The sequence below is a fragment of the Macaca thibetana genome, chromosome 12 (genome assembly GCF_024542745.1).
Source record: "Macaca thibetana thibetana isolate TM-01 chromosome 12, ASM2454274v1, whole genome shotgun sequence".
NCBI lineage: Eukaryota > Metazoa > Chordata > Mammalia > Primates > Cercopithecidae > Macaca > Macaca thibetana.
In genome coordinates this window covers 118,178,791-118,193,180 of record NC_065589.1, presented here as the reverse complement: position 1 = coordinate 118,193,180, position 14,390 = coordinate 118,178,791, and positions in this window count along the sequence as shown.

Here is a 14,390-nt window from a genome sequence, read left to right as displayed (position 1 = left end):
GAATAGTTGGGGTCATTCACAGCACGGTGGTAACTAATACGCAGGGTGAGCTTAACAAGAATCAGCCAGGCAGCAGGCCTTTGGTCTTCTATGAAACTTCGGCAGTCACACCATATCACTTCAGCTGCACTGTATTCATCAGGGCAGACACAGAGATCTGCCTAGGTTAAGGGGAGGGAAAATAGACTCCATTTCTTTTCTTTTCTTTTTCTTTTTTTGAGACGGAGTCTTGCTCTGTTGCCCAGGCTAGAGTGCAGTGGCACCATCTCAGCTCACTGCAACCTCTGCCACTGGGGTCCAAGGGATTCTCCTGCCTCAGCCTCCCGAGTAGCTGGGATTACAGGCGTGCACCACCATGCCTGGCTAATTTTTGTAATTGTTAGTAGAGATGGGGTTTCACTATATTGGCCAGGCTAGTCTTGAACTCCTGACCTTAAGTGATCCACCTGTCTCGGCCTCCCAAAGTGCTGGGATTACAGGCGTGAGCCACCACACCCGGCCAGACTCCACCTCTTGATGGGGAGTGGCACGATTCTGAAAAAGCACCTGGGAGCAGAAAGGCTGCTGTGGCTATTTTTGGAAAACAGTCTGCTACGTATGGCTAACTGGAGACCCGTGGAAGACTAGATAGGCTCCGAGATAGGTGTACTGCTTCGTGGTTTGGCTACAAAGCCTGTGTCTTCATTCACTCAGGCTGCTATAACCCTAGACTAGGTAAGTTATAAATGACAGAAATTTGGCTGGGCACGGTGGCTCACACCTGTAATCCCAGCACTTTGGGAGGCCGAGATGGGAGGATCACGAGGTCAGGAGATCAAGACCATCCTGGCTAACACAGTGAAACCCCATATCTACTAAAAATACAAAAAATTAGCTGGGCGTGGTGGCGGGTGCCTGTAGTCCCAGCTACTTGGGAGGCTGAGGCAGGAGAATGGCGTGAACCTGGGAGGCAGAGCTTGCAGTGAGCCAAGATCGTGCCACTGCACTCCAGTCTGGGTGACAGAGCAAGACTCCGTCTCAAAATAATAATAATAATAAATGACAGAAATTTACTACTCACAGTTCTAGAGTCTGGAAAGTCTAAGATCAAGGTGCCAGCAGATTAAGTGTCTGGTGAGGGATTGCCCTGCTTCACAGATAGCACCTTCTTGTGAGTCGTCACGTGGCAGAAGGGGTGAACAAGCACCTTCTTTTGTGAGGATACTAATCCCATACATGAAGGCACTGTCCTCATGAGCTAATCACCTCCTAAAGGCCCCGCCTCTTAATACCATTGCATTGGGGATTGTTTCAATGTATGAATTCCCTGGACATGCCCCCAAGTCCATGGGGACGTGAACATTCAGACTATTGCAGCCTCATAGCAAGCACTTAGGAGCACTAGAAAGAATCAAGAGACCCAATCCCTACCCTTAAGGAATCTACACTCTCAAGAGATACAGAGATTTGGCCATGATTAAAGGACATGAAATGGTGCACTAAGTGAGGAGTGGGCTGGGTGGCCAGTTCCCACCTGGACAGGGTGGACTAAACAGCCACTCAGTGGCCAGAGAGGAGTGGCAGGGAGGATGTCCATACAACAAATAAGGACCAGTCCCCAGCGTGGATCCTGTCCTGCTGTCCTTTCAGGGCTCCTGAGATGGCCCTCAGCCTCACCCTCCACTCCACCTCCCACAGACTGCAGAGTCTGGAGCCACTAGTCTCAGGCTATATCTGTTATCACAGTGCAAGTACATCTGGGAAGGGCAACCCAGAACCTTTCGGGTGATGCTACTTACCACTGTGAGGAAATTTACCAGACCTTTTCCAAAGAGTGGGCTTCTAAAGAAGTAAGAAAAATGATGATGCCACCTGCAGGGGCACTACTACAGGAACAGTTACACAAAGGGAGGATGCCAGGAAGGCCAAACACCAACAAGCATTTCTCATTTGCAACCTGAATTTTCAACCCTTTCACAGACAACTTTGTGGAGTAAAGCAATGTAGAGATACACACAAGAAGTTGTACAAACTTGGAAGATGTTAGGGACCCCCCCACCCCACCACAGAAGCAACTGGCAAAACCTCTTTCCTCTTCAGGATTCCCCTAGAGGACACAGCTGGGAGACAGTCAAGTGCAGATGTGCCAGAACTCTTTGGCTAATGAACTCATGCGTGCATCCATGCATTCATTCATTTCACTTAACCATCTGTGTTGAGCTCCTACTATGTGCTTTGCACTTTAGAAATAAAAAGATCAGCCGGGCACAGGAGCTCATGCCTGTAATCCCAGCACTTTGGGAGGCCTGAGGCAGGTGGATCACGAGGTCAGGAGTTCAAGACCAGCCTGGCCAACATGGTGAAACCCCGTCTCTACTAAAAATACAAAAATTAGCTGGGTGTGGTGGTGCGTGCCTGTAATCCCAGCTACTCAGGAGGCTGAGGCAGGAGAACTGCTTGAACTAGGACCCAGGAGGCAGAGGTTGCGGTGAGCCGAGATCGCGCCATTGCACTCCAGCCTGGGCAACGAGAGTGAAACTCTGTCTCAAAAAAATTAAATAAATAAATACATAAATAAATAAGCTATGGTGTCCTCTACCCTGTAATCCCCTGACTGGGTAATACTCCTACAGGCCCCTCTGTCAGTCCAGAGTGAAGGGCCATGAGGGGAGATTAGAAGTGGGAGGGACTAGGGAAGTGAGCCAGAGGACACTGCTGCAGGTGTCCTGGGGAAGGGAGGCAGCAAAATCAGCAGGGCTCAGAGATCCAGATCCCAAGAACTGTTCTCAAAATATAATGGGTTTCTTAACAAAACTGAAGAAGATAGCCTCCTCTCACAGCCACTAATGATTCTAAGAAATATCAACAGTCCTCACTACCACATGATAATGGCAGATACTATGTCAAGACAATTTAAAAAGGAATAATTCAAAACATCTACTGAAAACATGATGGAATAGTTATAAGGTACTAGACTGGCCACCACATGGATCTAAGGATAGCCACTCCCTGCCCATTTGCGATGTATCAAATTGCATGTAAGTGAGTCACCTCTCTTAGGAGGGAGCAATGAAGAGGCAGCGTGGGAGATGGTCCGTTTCAAATACTCCCACTTGGGTTCCATCCTCTCCACTCGTCTCCAGCAGAAGGAAGATAATATGGAAGTCACTGGAGGACTTCATTAAAGCCATTTAAATCCAAACCTCCCCCAAATTTATATAGATAATTTTTCTCCTTCAGCACCTCCTCTGTTATTCATTATCTTATCAGCATTTCAACTTGTCTTTAAATGTTCAGTGTCAGAGCTTTGCTTTGTGTCTGTGTTACTTGGTGAGCTTTGTTCTGCTAGGAATCAAATGGGGAGAGGCAAGTTCTCACTGTCTTTTGAATAAGGTGAAGAAGGAGAGAGAGAGCTGGAAGAGTCCCAGATAGCAAAGTAGAGGCAGAACATTGGTTCAGAAAGGCAGAAGTTGGTCTGCAGCTAAGGCTAGTCCACATGAGTGTATTGGATAGCAAGTGTTCTCCCTTAAAATTAACGTACAAATCAAAGGTTTTTATATTAATAAGTAAAACCAATTAGAAGATAAAATAGAAGATCCCAATTATGATAGCAAAGAGAATGAAAGTGTAAACTAACTAGACTTGTTAAAAAGAAGTCCAAAACCTATATGAGAAAAATGATAACCCATTACTGAAACACATAAAAGTAGACTTGAACAACTGGAAAGATATTTATTCTTATTTAGGCAGATTCAGCATCATAAAGGAGTTCTCCCTGGATTAATATATAAGTGATTGCAAGCCAAAAAATAAAAATACCATCTTTTCTTGGAGGGGAGGAGTAACCTAGATAACTTAATTGTAAAGTTCATTGGGATGAAGAAAAAAGGAAGAATATCCAGGAAAATTTCTCAAAAGAGAAGAAACTTGGAGGGAGGGGAGAGCCCTATCAGCCCTACCAGACCTTAAAACACGTTATGAAGCCTCCGTAGTTAAAACAACTTGATAATGACGAATGAATAGAAAGACCAATGAAATGGAACACAAAATTCAAAAACAGATCTAATTGTGTATGGATATTTCCATTTTGATGAAGGCAGCATCCTGAATGAGTGAGAAAGACGTGTTTTTTAGTAAGCTGTATTGGGATAACCAGATAACAAAATGGAAATGAAAACTTTGATAGATACACACAACTTGCATCACACTGTACACCTGCATAAGTAAAACGTAGATCACATTGTACGCCAGCATAAATTCCAAATGTAATCGTTATTTAGATAGAAAAAAACTGTGCAAATACTAGAAGAAAGCATGAGTAAATTCTACTAGAACCTGGGAATGGGGAAAATTTTCCTAGCCATGATTCAAAATCTAGAAATAAAAGGAAAAATACTAATGTTAGATTACATTTTTAAAAAGAAAATGCAAACACCTTCATGGGAAATACTAAAAATACTAAAAAAGTAAAAATTCAAATGACAAACTAGTAAAAACTGTATGTAACTTATTACAGAGAAAAGTTAGTATAACATATATTTTTAAAAAGCTTCTAAAATACAGAAAAGTCTAACAACGTTATACAAGTTGTCAATTCTTAGAAAAAGACCTACAAATGGCTATTCTGTAGATGAAGAGATGCTCACTTTCTCATAAGAGGAATGCAAATTAAAGTTAGACCAAAATATTATTTCTCACATACTAAATGCAGAAAACCCCGGCCGTGCGTGGTGGCTCATGCCTATAATCCCAGCAGTTTGGGAGGCCAAGGTGGGCAGGCCATTTGAGGTCAGGAGTTCAAGACTGGCCTGGCCAACATGATGAAACCCCATCTCTGCTAAAAATACAAAAATTAGCTGGGCATGGTAATGGGTGCCTATACTACTTGGGAAGCTGAGGCAGGAGAATCGCTTGACCCTAGGAGGCAGAGGTTGCAGTGAGCCAAGAGCACACCATTGCACTGCAGCCTGGGCAACAAGAGCAAAACTCTGTAAAAAAAAAAAAAAGAAAAAAGAAAGAAAGAAGGAAAGGAAAGGGAGGGCAGGGGAGGGGAGGGGAGGGGAGGGGAGGGGAGGGGAGGGAAGGGAAGGGAAGGGAAAGGAAAGGAAAGCTTAACTACATACTCTTTTGGTGAGGCTGTAGGGAAACAGGAATTCCCATACACTGATGGTGGAAATGCAAAATGGACAACCCCTATCAAGGGAAATTTGGCAAGTCTAGTAAAATCACTTATGCATTTACTCTTTTGACCTACTCATTTCTAGGTATCTATCTCAAACGCAATACCAAAAGTCATACCGAGAAGACTATTAATAGCAGCTGTATTCATAATATCAAAAAACTAGAAACAACCCAAGTATCTTCGTGTGAGGATAGATTGAACTATAAGTGCTGTATAGTTATAGTATAGTATATTTTCACACTGGAATATTATACAGTTATATAAGGAAAGGAGAAAATATCTTTATATGTATTGTTAAGTGAAAGAAGTAAGGTGGGGTAAAGTATATAGTATATTAGTGCTTTTTTTAAAAATGGGGACTTGCTCTATGGCCCAGGCTGGAGTGTAGTGGTGCAGTCTTGGCTCACTTGTAGCCTTGACCTCCTGGGCTCAAGCAATCTTCCTGCCTCAGCCTCCTGAGTAGCTAGGCCTATAGGCATGTCACCATGCCAGGCTAATTTTTAAATTTTTTGTAGAGATGAGGTTTCTCTTTGTTACCCAGGCTGGTCTCAAATTCCTAGACTCAAGCAATCCTCTTATCTTGCCCTCCTAATGTACTGGGATTACAGGTATGAGCCACTGTGCCTGGCCATGTACTACTGTTTATACACACAGGATTTTTTTATATTCTTAAGTAGATAAACCATAGAATGTTTTAAAATTATCTATGGGGGCAGTGAGGGAATAAAATGGAAGGAACAGAAATGGAAGCTAGACTTCTTTGAATATATCTTGGGTTTTTAGACTTGACTTCAGAACCATGAAAAGAATTTACATGATTATAATACTAAAATTTTATTTTTTGTAGTATAAAGGCAATATATTGTTTTTATTTTATAAAAGTAATATGATTAATTTTTTAAAAGTAATCCCCAAAAGTGAAAATAAAATGAAACAAATGAGCATAAATATGCGTCTAGTTAGTAGATACAAAGGGACAAAAATTCTATGTGACTTTCAGACGTAATTTGACTGCACATCCCTGTGGATATGCTTTTAGGACAAAAAGAACTTGTTAGGAGGGAACCACACTGTTTTCAGTAATTACATTGTTGGTAGAGTGTTGATATTGTTCTCAGCTAAAGAATGTATAGTATGAAACAATGCAAATTAGTAATTATGTTAGTATGATGGAGAATTAGAATCATTCAGCACAGGAGAAAGGAGATAGAGAAGTAAAATTAATAAAGCTAAACTCTGTGGTTCTAAATTTGAATTGGAAACATCATTATGAACTCATGAGTATTTTATCTTTTTTAAAAGTTATTTTTCTTAGCCCTGTCCACTGAAAAGTCTTAAAAACAATGATCAACCCAATAGCAATGAGAGTCTAGATTTGGTTTCTAAATACCATTTCTCACTATAAAGAACCAGAGCTCCTTGGAGAAATGATTGATTCTAGGTTTGGGAAGAAACCTAGAGGAGCCTGCTATGTACCCATGTCTATGTCCCCCACAAGATTTATATGTTAAAGCCCTAACCCACAATATGACGTTCTTTGGTAATGGAGGTTTGAGAGGTAATTAGGTTGAGATGAGGGATTCATGATGGGATTAGTGCCCTTATTAGAAAACCAAGAGATTTATCTCTCCCTCTCTCTTCCTGCTCCCTCTCTCCATCTCTCTCCATGCATAAGCACTGAGGAAAGGCCACGCGCACACACAACAAGAAGGGTGCTGTGTACAAGCCAGGAAGGGGGCCTCAGCAGGAAACACATCTTCTGGTACCTGGATCTTGCACTTCCCAGCTCTAGAATGGTGAGAAATACATTTCTGTTGTTTAAGCCACCATCCTGTGGTTTTTTGTTACAGCAGCCAGAGGTGACTAAGACAAAACCTGATACTGTCATACCATAAAGGAAGGCAGCTGTCAAAGACAACTAGAGTTGTGTCAGAGGACTCAGGGCCAATTAAAGAGGCTTCCCTGACCACATGTAGGACACATGAGTTTGGCAATGGATTGATACACATTGCATGTCTTTTGATCCATGCACATAGAAAGCCACTTGGAAAAAAGGTCTTCTTAGTGGTTTCCTTGGATCTGTGCTGTTCATTACCCACTAGCCATGCATGACTACTGAGCCCTTCAAATGTGGCTAGCCCAACTGAAGAACCACATTTAAAACTTTAAATGTGAAAGAAAATCTTTTAAGTGTGTTTGGAACAACCTGGGTATATGACTTTACATTTTCCACTATAAGTTTTGTGAAATCTGAATGCAAGTCAACTATTTCTGATGAACATTTAAGATCTGAATTGAGTGTAAAATATACACTAGATTTTGAAGGTTGAATACAAAAAAAGATGGAAAATTGCATTTTTTATGTTGACTACACATTAGAATGATAGTATTTTGGAAATACTGGGTTAAAAATATATCATTGGCCAGGCGCGGTGGCTCACACCTGTAATCCCAGCACTTTAGGAGGCCAAGGCAGACAGATCACGAGGTCAGGAAATCGAGACCATCCTGGCCAGCACGGTGAAATTCTGCCTCTACTAAAAATACAAAAAATTAGCCAGGTGTGGTGGTGGGTGCTTGTAGTCCCAGCTACTTGGGAGGCTGAGGCAGGAGAATGGCGTGAACCTGGGAGGTGGAGCTTGCAGTGAGCCAAGATCGTGCCACCGCACTCCAGCCTGGGCAACAGAGTGAGACTCTCTCTCTCTCTCTCTCTCTCTCTCTCTCTATATATATATATATATATATATATATATATATATATTAATTTTGCCGGGCACGGTGGCTCACGCCTGTAATCCCAGCACTTTGGGAGGCCGAGGCGGGCAGATCACGAGGTCAGGAGATCGAGACCATCCTGGCTAACCGTCTCTACTAAAAATACAAAAACAATTAGCCGGGCGTGGTGGTGCATGCCTGTAGTCCCAGCTACTCGGAGGCTGAGGCAGGAGAATGGCGTGAACCCAGGAGGCGGAACTTGCAGTGAGCCGAGATGGTGCCACTGCACTCCAGCCTGGGCGAAAAGCGAGACTCCGTCTCAAAAAAAATAAAAATAAAAATAAAATAAAATAAAATTAAATTAAATTAAATTAATTTCAGCTGTTTTTCATTTTTTCATAAGGCAACTAGAAAATTTTAAATTACGTATGTGGCTGGCATTATATTTCTGTTGCATAATGTTGTCTTAGAGGATACTATCATGATTTGGTAAGTAAGAAATAAAGTGGAAAAATCAAATGTTTGTCTTGATTTTCCTCTACTAACTGTACCTCAGAGTAACCAAATAGTTGATAAAGGTAAGTTTCTTCTTTTAGAAGAAGTATTCTAGTTAATAAATAAGGAGAGAATGACAGGATCAGACATTTTGCAACTCCTAATGACTTGATGGATCTGGGCTGCCAGTACCCCCCAAACAGGGACCTGTGAATCTCCTGACAGAAGGAGACGGCACACCTGTGAAGTATTCTTGTTGAAAAAAAGCAAACTTGTTTCTGGTCATCCTATGGAGACTTTTAATCTAACTGCAGTTTAGTGGAAGTTTAAGGGATAGAGGAACATGTTAAACACTACCACAGAGACACAGTACAGTTTCCTCAATAAATAAATTTCAAGGGCATAAAAAGCAGTTGGAGGCAAAGCTAAAAATTTAGAGATTTAAAAGACATAACAACCAATTGCATTGATGAATCTTATTTAAACTAAATGAACTGAAGAGAAAAAAAAGTGTAAGGCAATAGAGCAATTTGTACCCTGACTGGAGGGTTGTCGATAATGAGGAATTATTGTTGATTCTTTAGATGTGGCCATTGCTATGGATTGGATATCTGACCCTCCAACTCTCATGTTGAAACTCGATCCCCATAGGAAAACAAAGTCAGTGGAAAAATTAAAAAGAAAGAAAGAAGGAAAAGAGGGAGGGAGGGAGGGAGGGAGGGAGGAAGGAAGGAAGGAAGGAAGGAAGGAAGGAAGGAAGGAAGGAAGGAAGGAAGGAAGGAAGGAAGGAAGGAAGGAAAGAAAAAAGAAAGAAGGAAAGAAAGAAAATAAATCAGATCCTCAGTGTTGGAGGTGACGCCTAGCGGGAGGTCATGGGGGCGGATCCCTTGTGAATGGCTTGGAGTCCTCCTAAAGGTAATGGCTGTGTTTTCTGTTAGTTCCCAAGAGATTGGTACCTTCCCCATCTCTCTCTTGCTTCCTCTCTCACCAGGGGATCTCTGTCCACGCTGGCTCACCTTCCCTTCCACCATAAGTGGAAGCAGCTTGAGGCCCTCACCAGATGCAGATGCTGGTGCCATGCTTCTTGTACAGCCTGCAGAACCATGAGCCAAATAAACTTATTTTCCTTATAAATTACCCAGCCTCAGATTTTCTTCTACAGCAACACAAAAGCAAAGACAGTCATATATTTGGGTTTTTTTTTTTAAAGAGTCCTTATCTTTTAGCCATGCATACTGAAATATTCATGAGTGAAAATGATATAATGTCTGGGATTGGCTTCCAGATGATCTTGGAGTGAGTGGTGGAGATAGAGATAAAATAAGATCAGCCATGAGCCGATGGTTGATTCAGAGTGATAGATTTATGCAGTTTATTGTGCCTGACCTGTGTGAAATTTTCAATAGTAAAAGTTTTTTTAATTAAAAAAAAAAAAATGAAATAAATAATGAAAATGGGTGAATCAGATTTTTAAAAAGGAGTTCTGGAGTAAACAGCCCACTGGTTTCCCTGGCCACAGGATCACCTTCCTCGACCCTGGCGACCTAAACTTCCACCTGAAAGTGTTACTTCCCTGTTCCAAATTCTTTAGAAGGCATGCAAGGGGCTTTAGGATGGGGTCCTGCGCTGCTGTCTCATGGAGCACACTGTGATTGCCCTGTCCCCACACCTTTGAACGGATGCTGCCTCTCCCTGGAAGGCCCTTCACCATCTTTTCTACTGGAGAGCTCCTATGCAGCCTTCAAAACCCTGCTCAATGTTCATCTCTTCTGGGATGCTTTCCCTGACTCCTCCGACAAAGTGAGGCAGTCCCTCACTCTATCTCTTTAGGGAGTTTGCAGCAGCTATGACAATGTATTATTGATCTGTGGAGGTCCCACCCCTACGGTGCCGCCCTCACTTGCTCTCTGAAAGCAAGATCCTGTTAAGAGCTCTGCTGAGGTCTCTAGCTTAAAGGACAGTGCTTACCCCTCAGAAGGTTCTCCGTGCATGCTGAGTGAGTAAATAGGTATCCCACTCTAACCAGCCCCTCAGTCCTGACTGCAGGGCACTGCAGCTTTCCGCTTCCTTCGGTGCCTTATTTATCACATCCAGCCCTGCTACATCTCGCCTGACTCCAGTCCAGAAACCTTCATTTCCTCACAGCCTGGCTGTTAGGCATATTCACAGGCATGACCACAGTTTGAAATTCCAAAGACCGGGAACAGTATCTTTTTATAGCATGTTCAGGGGGACAGAGGCAGTGCTGGGGCCAGCAGTTCCCAAGGGCAGGAACATTGTCTCGTTTATCTTTGTTGTGTCATTTCCTGGATGACCCCCAGTGGGTGCTCCCTGAGGAATGTTAAGCCAGACATAGAGGAAAGAGAGAATCACTCGATTCTGACGTTGCACCATTCTAAACAATACTAATGATCTTCAGCATCAAGGGGGCTGAACGAATAGGAGTAAGAAGAAAGTGGCCTCATTGTGGCTGAGAAGGTCGTCAGAGAACTGAGCCAAGATGAATAATATCTTCTCCTCACGTCCAGATAAATCACAGTCCAGAGCACCATGAAAACTGCGGGCAGGGATGCAGAATTGCACCCTACAACTCTCCAGGAAGTGCAAAGCCTGGGAGAGGGGCCAGAAAATGGAACAAATGTCTGGGAGAAATGCTTCTTCAAACGAGGCAAAGATGCAGGCTGAGAACAGATAACCAGATTGCTTGATGGTAGATCCTGACGCAAGTCCCGGATGGGGGATGGTGTATGAGCCTCTCCCAGAGCCGCTCACCCGGGGGCAGGCAGGATCAGGAGAGACACGGTCGGTGGATCTGTAACGGGAGATAGTCCAACAACTGTAGGTGGGTGAGGGCTGGGCAAAGAATTGCTGCCCCAGGGAGCCAGGCAGGAGTGTCACCTGACTCTGCTCAGCCCTGCCCCGTTCTGCAGTTTTGCTAGTGACTTACATGAAGACAGAGCAAGATTGCTGATTGTACGTGGGGATGACACAAAGCTGGAATCTAATTCTTGGGATGTAGAAGCAAGATTTGCAAAGATGAAGACCCATCACCTTAGAAGAATGAGAAGAAACTGGCAAAGTAGAATCTAAAATTCTGAGTGTCACACAACCCACTCTATAAGGAAAGAATGGAGAGCTCTGGCCCAACACCATGCTTGTGCAGGTAGCAGGGGGCAGAGATAAACTGAGTGTCCTCAATTCAACCCAGACTTTTTAACACTGTCATGAAAGCTGGTGGGCTGCACTTTAGAGCAGCATCCCAAACCTCTGTTTCCATGGGCCACCTCCATGATGCTTGCCATGACTGCAGACCACCTGTGCTCTTGGGAACCTTTGTTTGTTTGTTTGTTTATTTATTTACTTTATTTCATTTTTGAGAATGGAGTTTCGCTCTCATCACCCAGGCTGGAGTGCAGTGGTGCTATTTCAGCTCACTGCAACCTCTGCCTCCTGGGTTCAAGAGATTCTCCTGGCTCAAGCTCCTGAATAGCTGGGATTACAGGAGCCCACCACCACGCCCAGCTAATTTTTGTATTTTTAGTAGAGACAGGGTTTCACCATGTTGGCCAGGTTGGTCTTGAACTCCTGACCTCAAGTGATCCACCCGCCTCAGCCTCCCAAAGTGCTGGGATTACAGACATGAGCCACCATGCCCGGCCTCTTGGTAACTTTTGGGTCAACTCAGTTCCTTGTAAAGGAAATGCTAGATCAGGCCAGAATGCTTGCTGTAAATAGGAAGCATGCAGACATCCAAGGGCCGAACTACTACCTTTAAAGCATTTGTCTGTGGACACCTACAGGTCGCTTCCCCTGCCACCTATGGTTTGTGTGCTCTCTCTTGGGAAACAGAAGCCTGATCCAGGGGGAGTGAGTGCCTGCTCCTCTCTGCCTGTCAGGCCAGCCCCGGGGCCTTGTGTTCAGGGAGAGGCTGCATTCCAAGAGGAGGCTAACACAGGGGAAGTGCCCTGACACTGATCTGGAAGAGAATGGCTCGGAACTCTGAGCCATGGCCAGCAGTGGAAGGAACCGGAACAGGGAGACTGGCAAGTGATCTTGAGCAGGCCACTTTGGTTACCAGCATCTGGTCACTTCACCCGCTCAAACCCGAGGCTCTTCATCAGAAAAACCAGAGGGAGAGGGACCTACCTTGTTCAGAGAGTTGGACAGGCCCTGCAGACCCCTGCCTGTCTGTCTTCACAGGGTGCGTGCAGGCTCCCCCTCTCCTCCTCTTGGTGCCTCTGATAGGGACGGATGGCATTGGGGTGAGAGCCCTGGGCTAGGCTCACCCGAGCTCTGATACCAAAATTCGCTCTGCACTCCGATGATGTGTCCCCACCCACAGGGCCTCGGTTTCCTCACCCGTAACACCACAAGTCGGAGGGACGATTCGCGGGCTGCTGGCTGTCTGAAGCCTGAATCTGGCCCACAGATGGGTTTTGCTTGGCCTGAATAACACTGAACAATTGTAATTTATTAAAAAATAAACAAACAAACGAACTTGTTTAGAGATAGTGTCTTGCTCTGTCACCCAGGCTGGCATGCAGGCATCATCACTGCTCACTACGGCCACAAACCCCTGGGCTCCAGCAGTCCTCCTGCCTCTCAAGTAATTGGGACTACAGGCACACACCACCTTGCCTGGCTTCCATTTTTAATTTCTTGACAACATTAAAAAATGAGGAATAAACACATACACAGATATATTTATTCCCCTGAAAAACTCAAAAGCTGTGGTCATCCCAGGCCTGCCCCTCGGCATAGCAGCGCCCAGCTGGCTCTGAAAAGTGCCCGCCCCTGTAGAAGGAGCCAGATTGCCTACCTGAAAAGCCACTCAGCCAGTGCATTGCCCAGCCCTCACCTGGCATGGGGCTCTTCCTGGGACCAGCAGGATGCACTTGGAGAGCTGCTATGCGCTGTACAGAGCCAGTCCTCCACGTGCCCTTTGGGACTGCCCCTTTCTGGCCCTAAGGACGTGGCCGGGTCTGGACTCTACTTCTCTCAGGCTCCCATTTCCAAAGTGCCAAAAGTGATTGCTGGGAGGCTTTTATTGTAAATCACAGAGGACACTGCTAATGTATGTGAAAGAAATTTTCAACTTTTTGGATTAAAAACTCTTCTTTGGACAGAGTCAGGAAATCTCATTGAGTTTATTAACTGGTCCCTAAAGAACCTCCTCGCTGATGTGGCAGAACTGGGTCTCTCGCCTTGGTCTGCGGTTTTTAAGCAGCTGAGACAGCCTTCTAGTCTTTCTGCGTCTTTGCACTTCACATGTCTCTTTTGCCTAGTTCTGGAAAAGACTGATGCCTCCATGACCCAGGAGTCGCATCTAGAGCCTGTCTCTGAAAGGAGTCCATCCCACCAGCAGCCCTTTGTAATCAGGGTCTTCTTAACTCCATGGGGGCATGAACAGGACCCTGGGCTCCCTTCACACACCCTGCGGTGGTGTTGCCTCATTCACTCACGCGATGAGGTTTCCTGAGCCCCCCATGGTGTGCCTTTCCTGGGCTGCTCACCACTGCATCCCAGCACCAGGGTGGGTGCTGGCACCCCACAAAGGCCCTCTGGAGGTTGGTGGGATCCATGAAGAAGCTGGACCTTGGGTAGGGGCTGTGGGCAAGGTGAGGTGCAACTTCTGCTCTCATGGGCACCCAGCTATCGGCCTGGCAAAGTGCCTGCTGTTTAGACATTACATTGGAAGCACAGCAGTCTGGGAAGTGTGGCCGGAGCCTTAGAGACCCACCCTGGAGTGCGGTGGCACAGAGGAGAGGGGCCCTTTGAATCTCCAGGGCAGCCTATTGTGGGATGACCATATGATATATCATCCAAGTAGGACACAGCATGAAGGATGCCAGCAGAGCATTTGTAAATGGAACTGTCCTGGAAAACCTGGGGTGATTAAGTTACAAGAACTTTAAAATGGGTAGTACTCTTAGGCCCAACAATCCTGCCTCCAGGAAATGCATCCTAAACCGGGGAATGCTTTAGGAAGAATATGTCCATCAAAGTATCATTGGGGCCG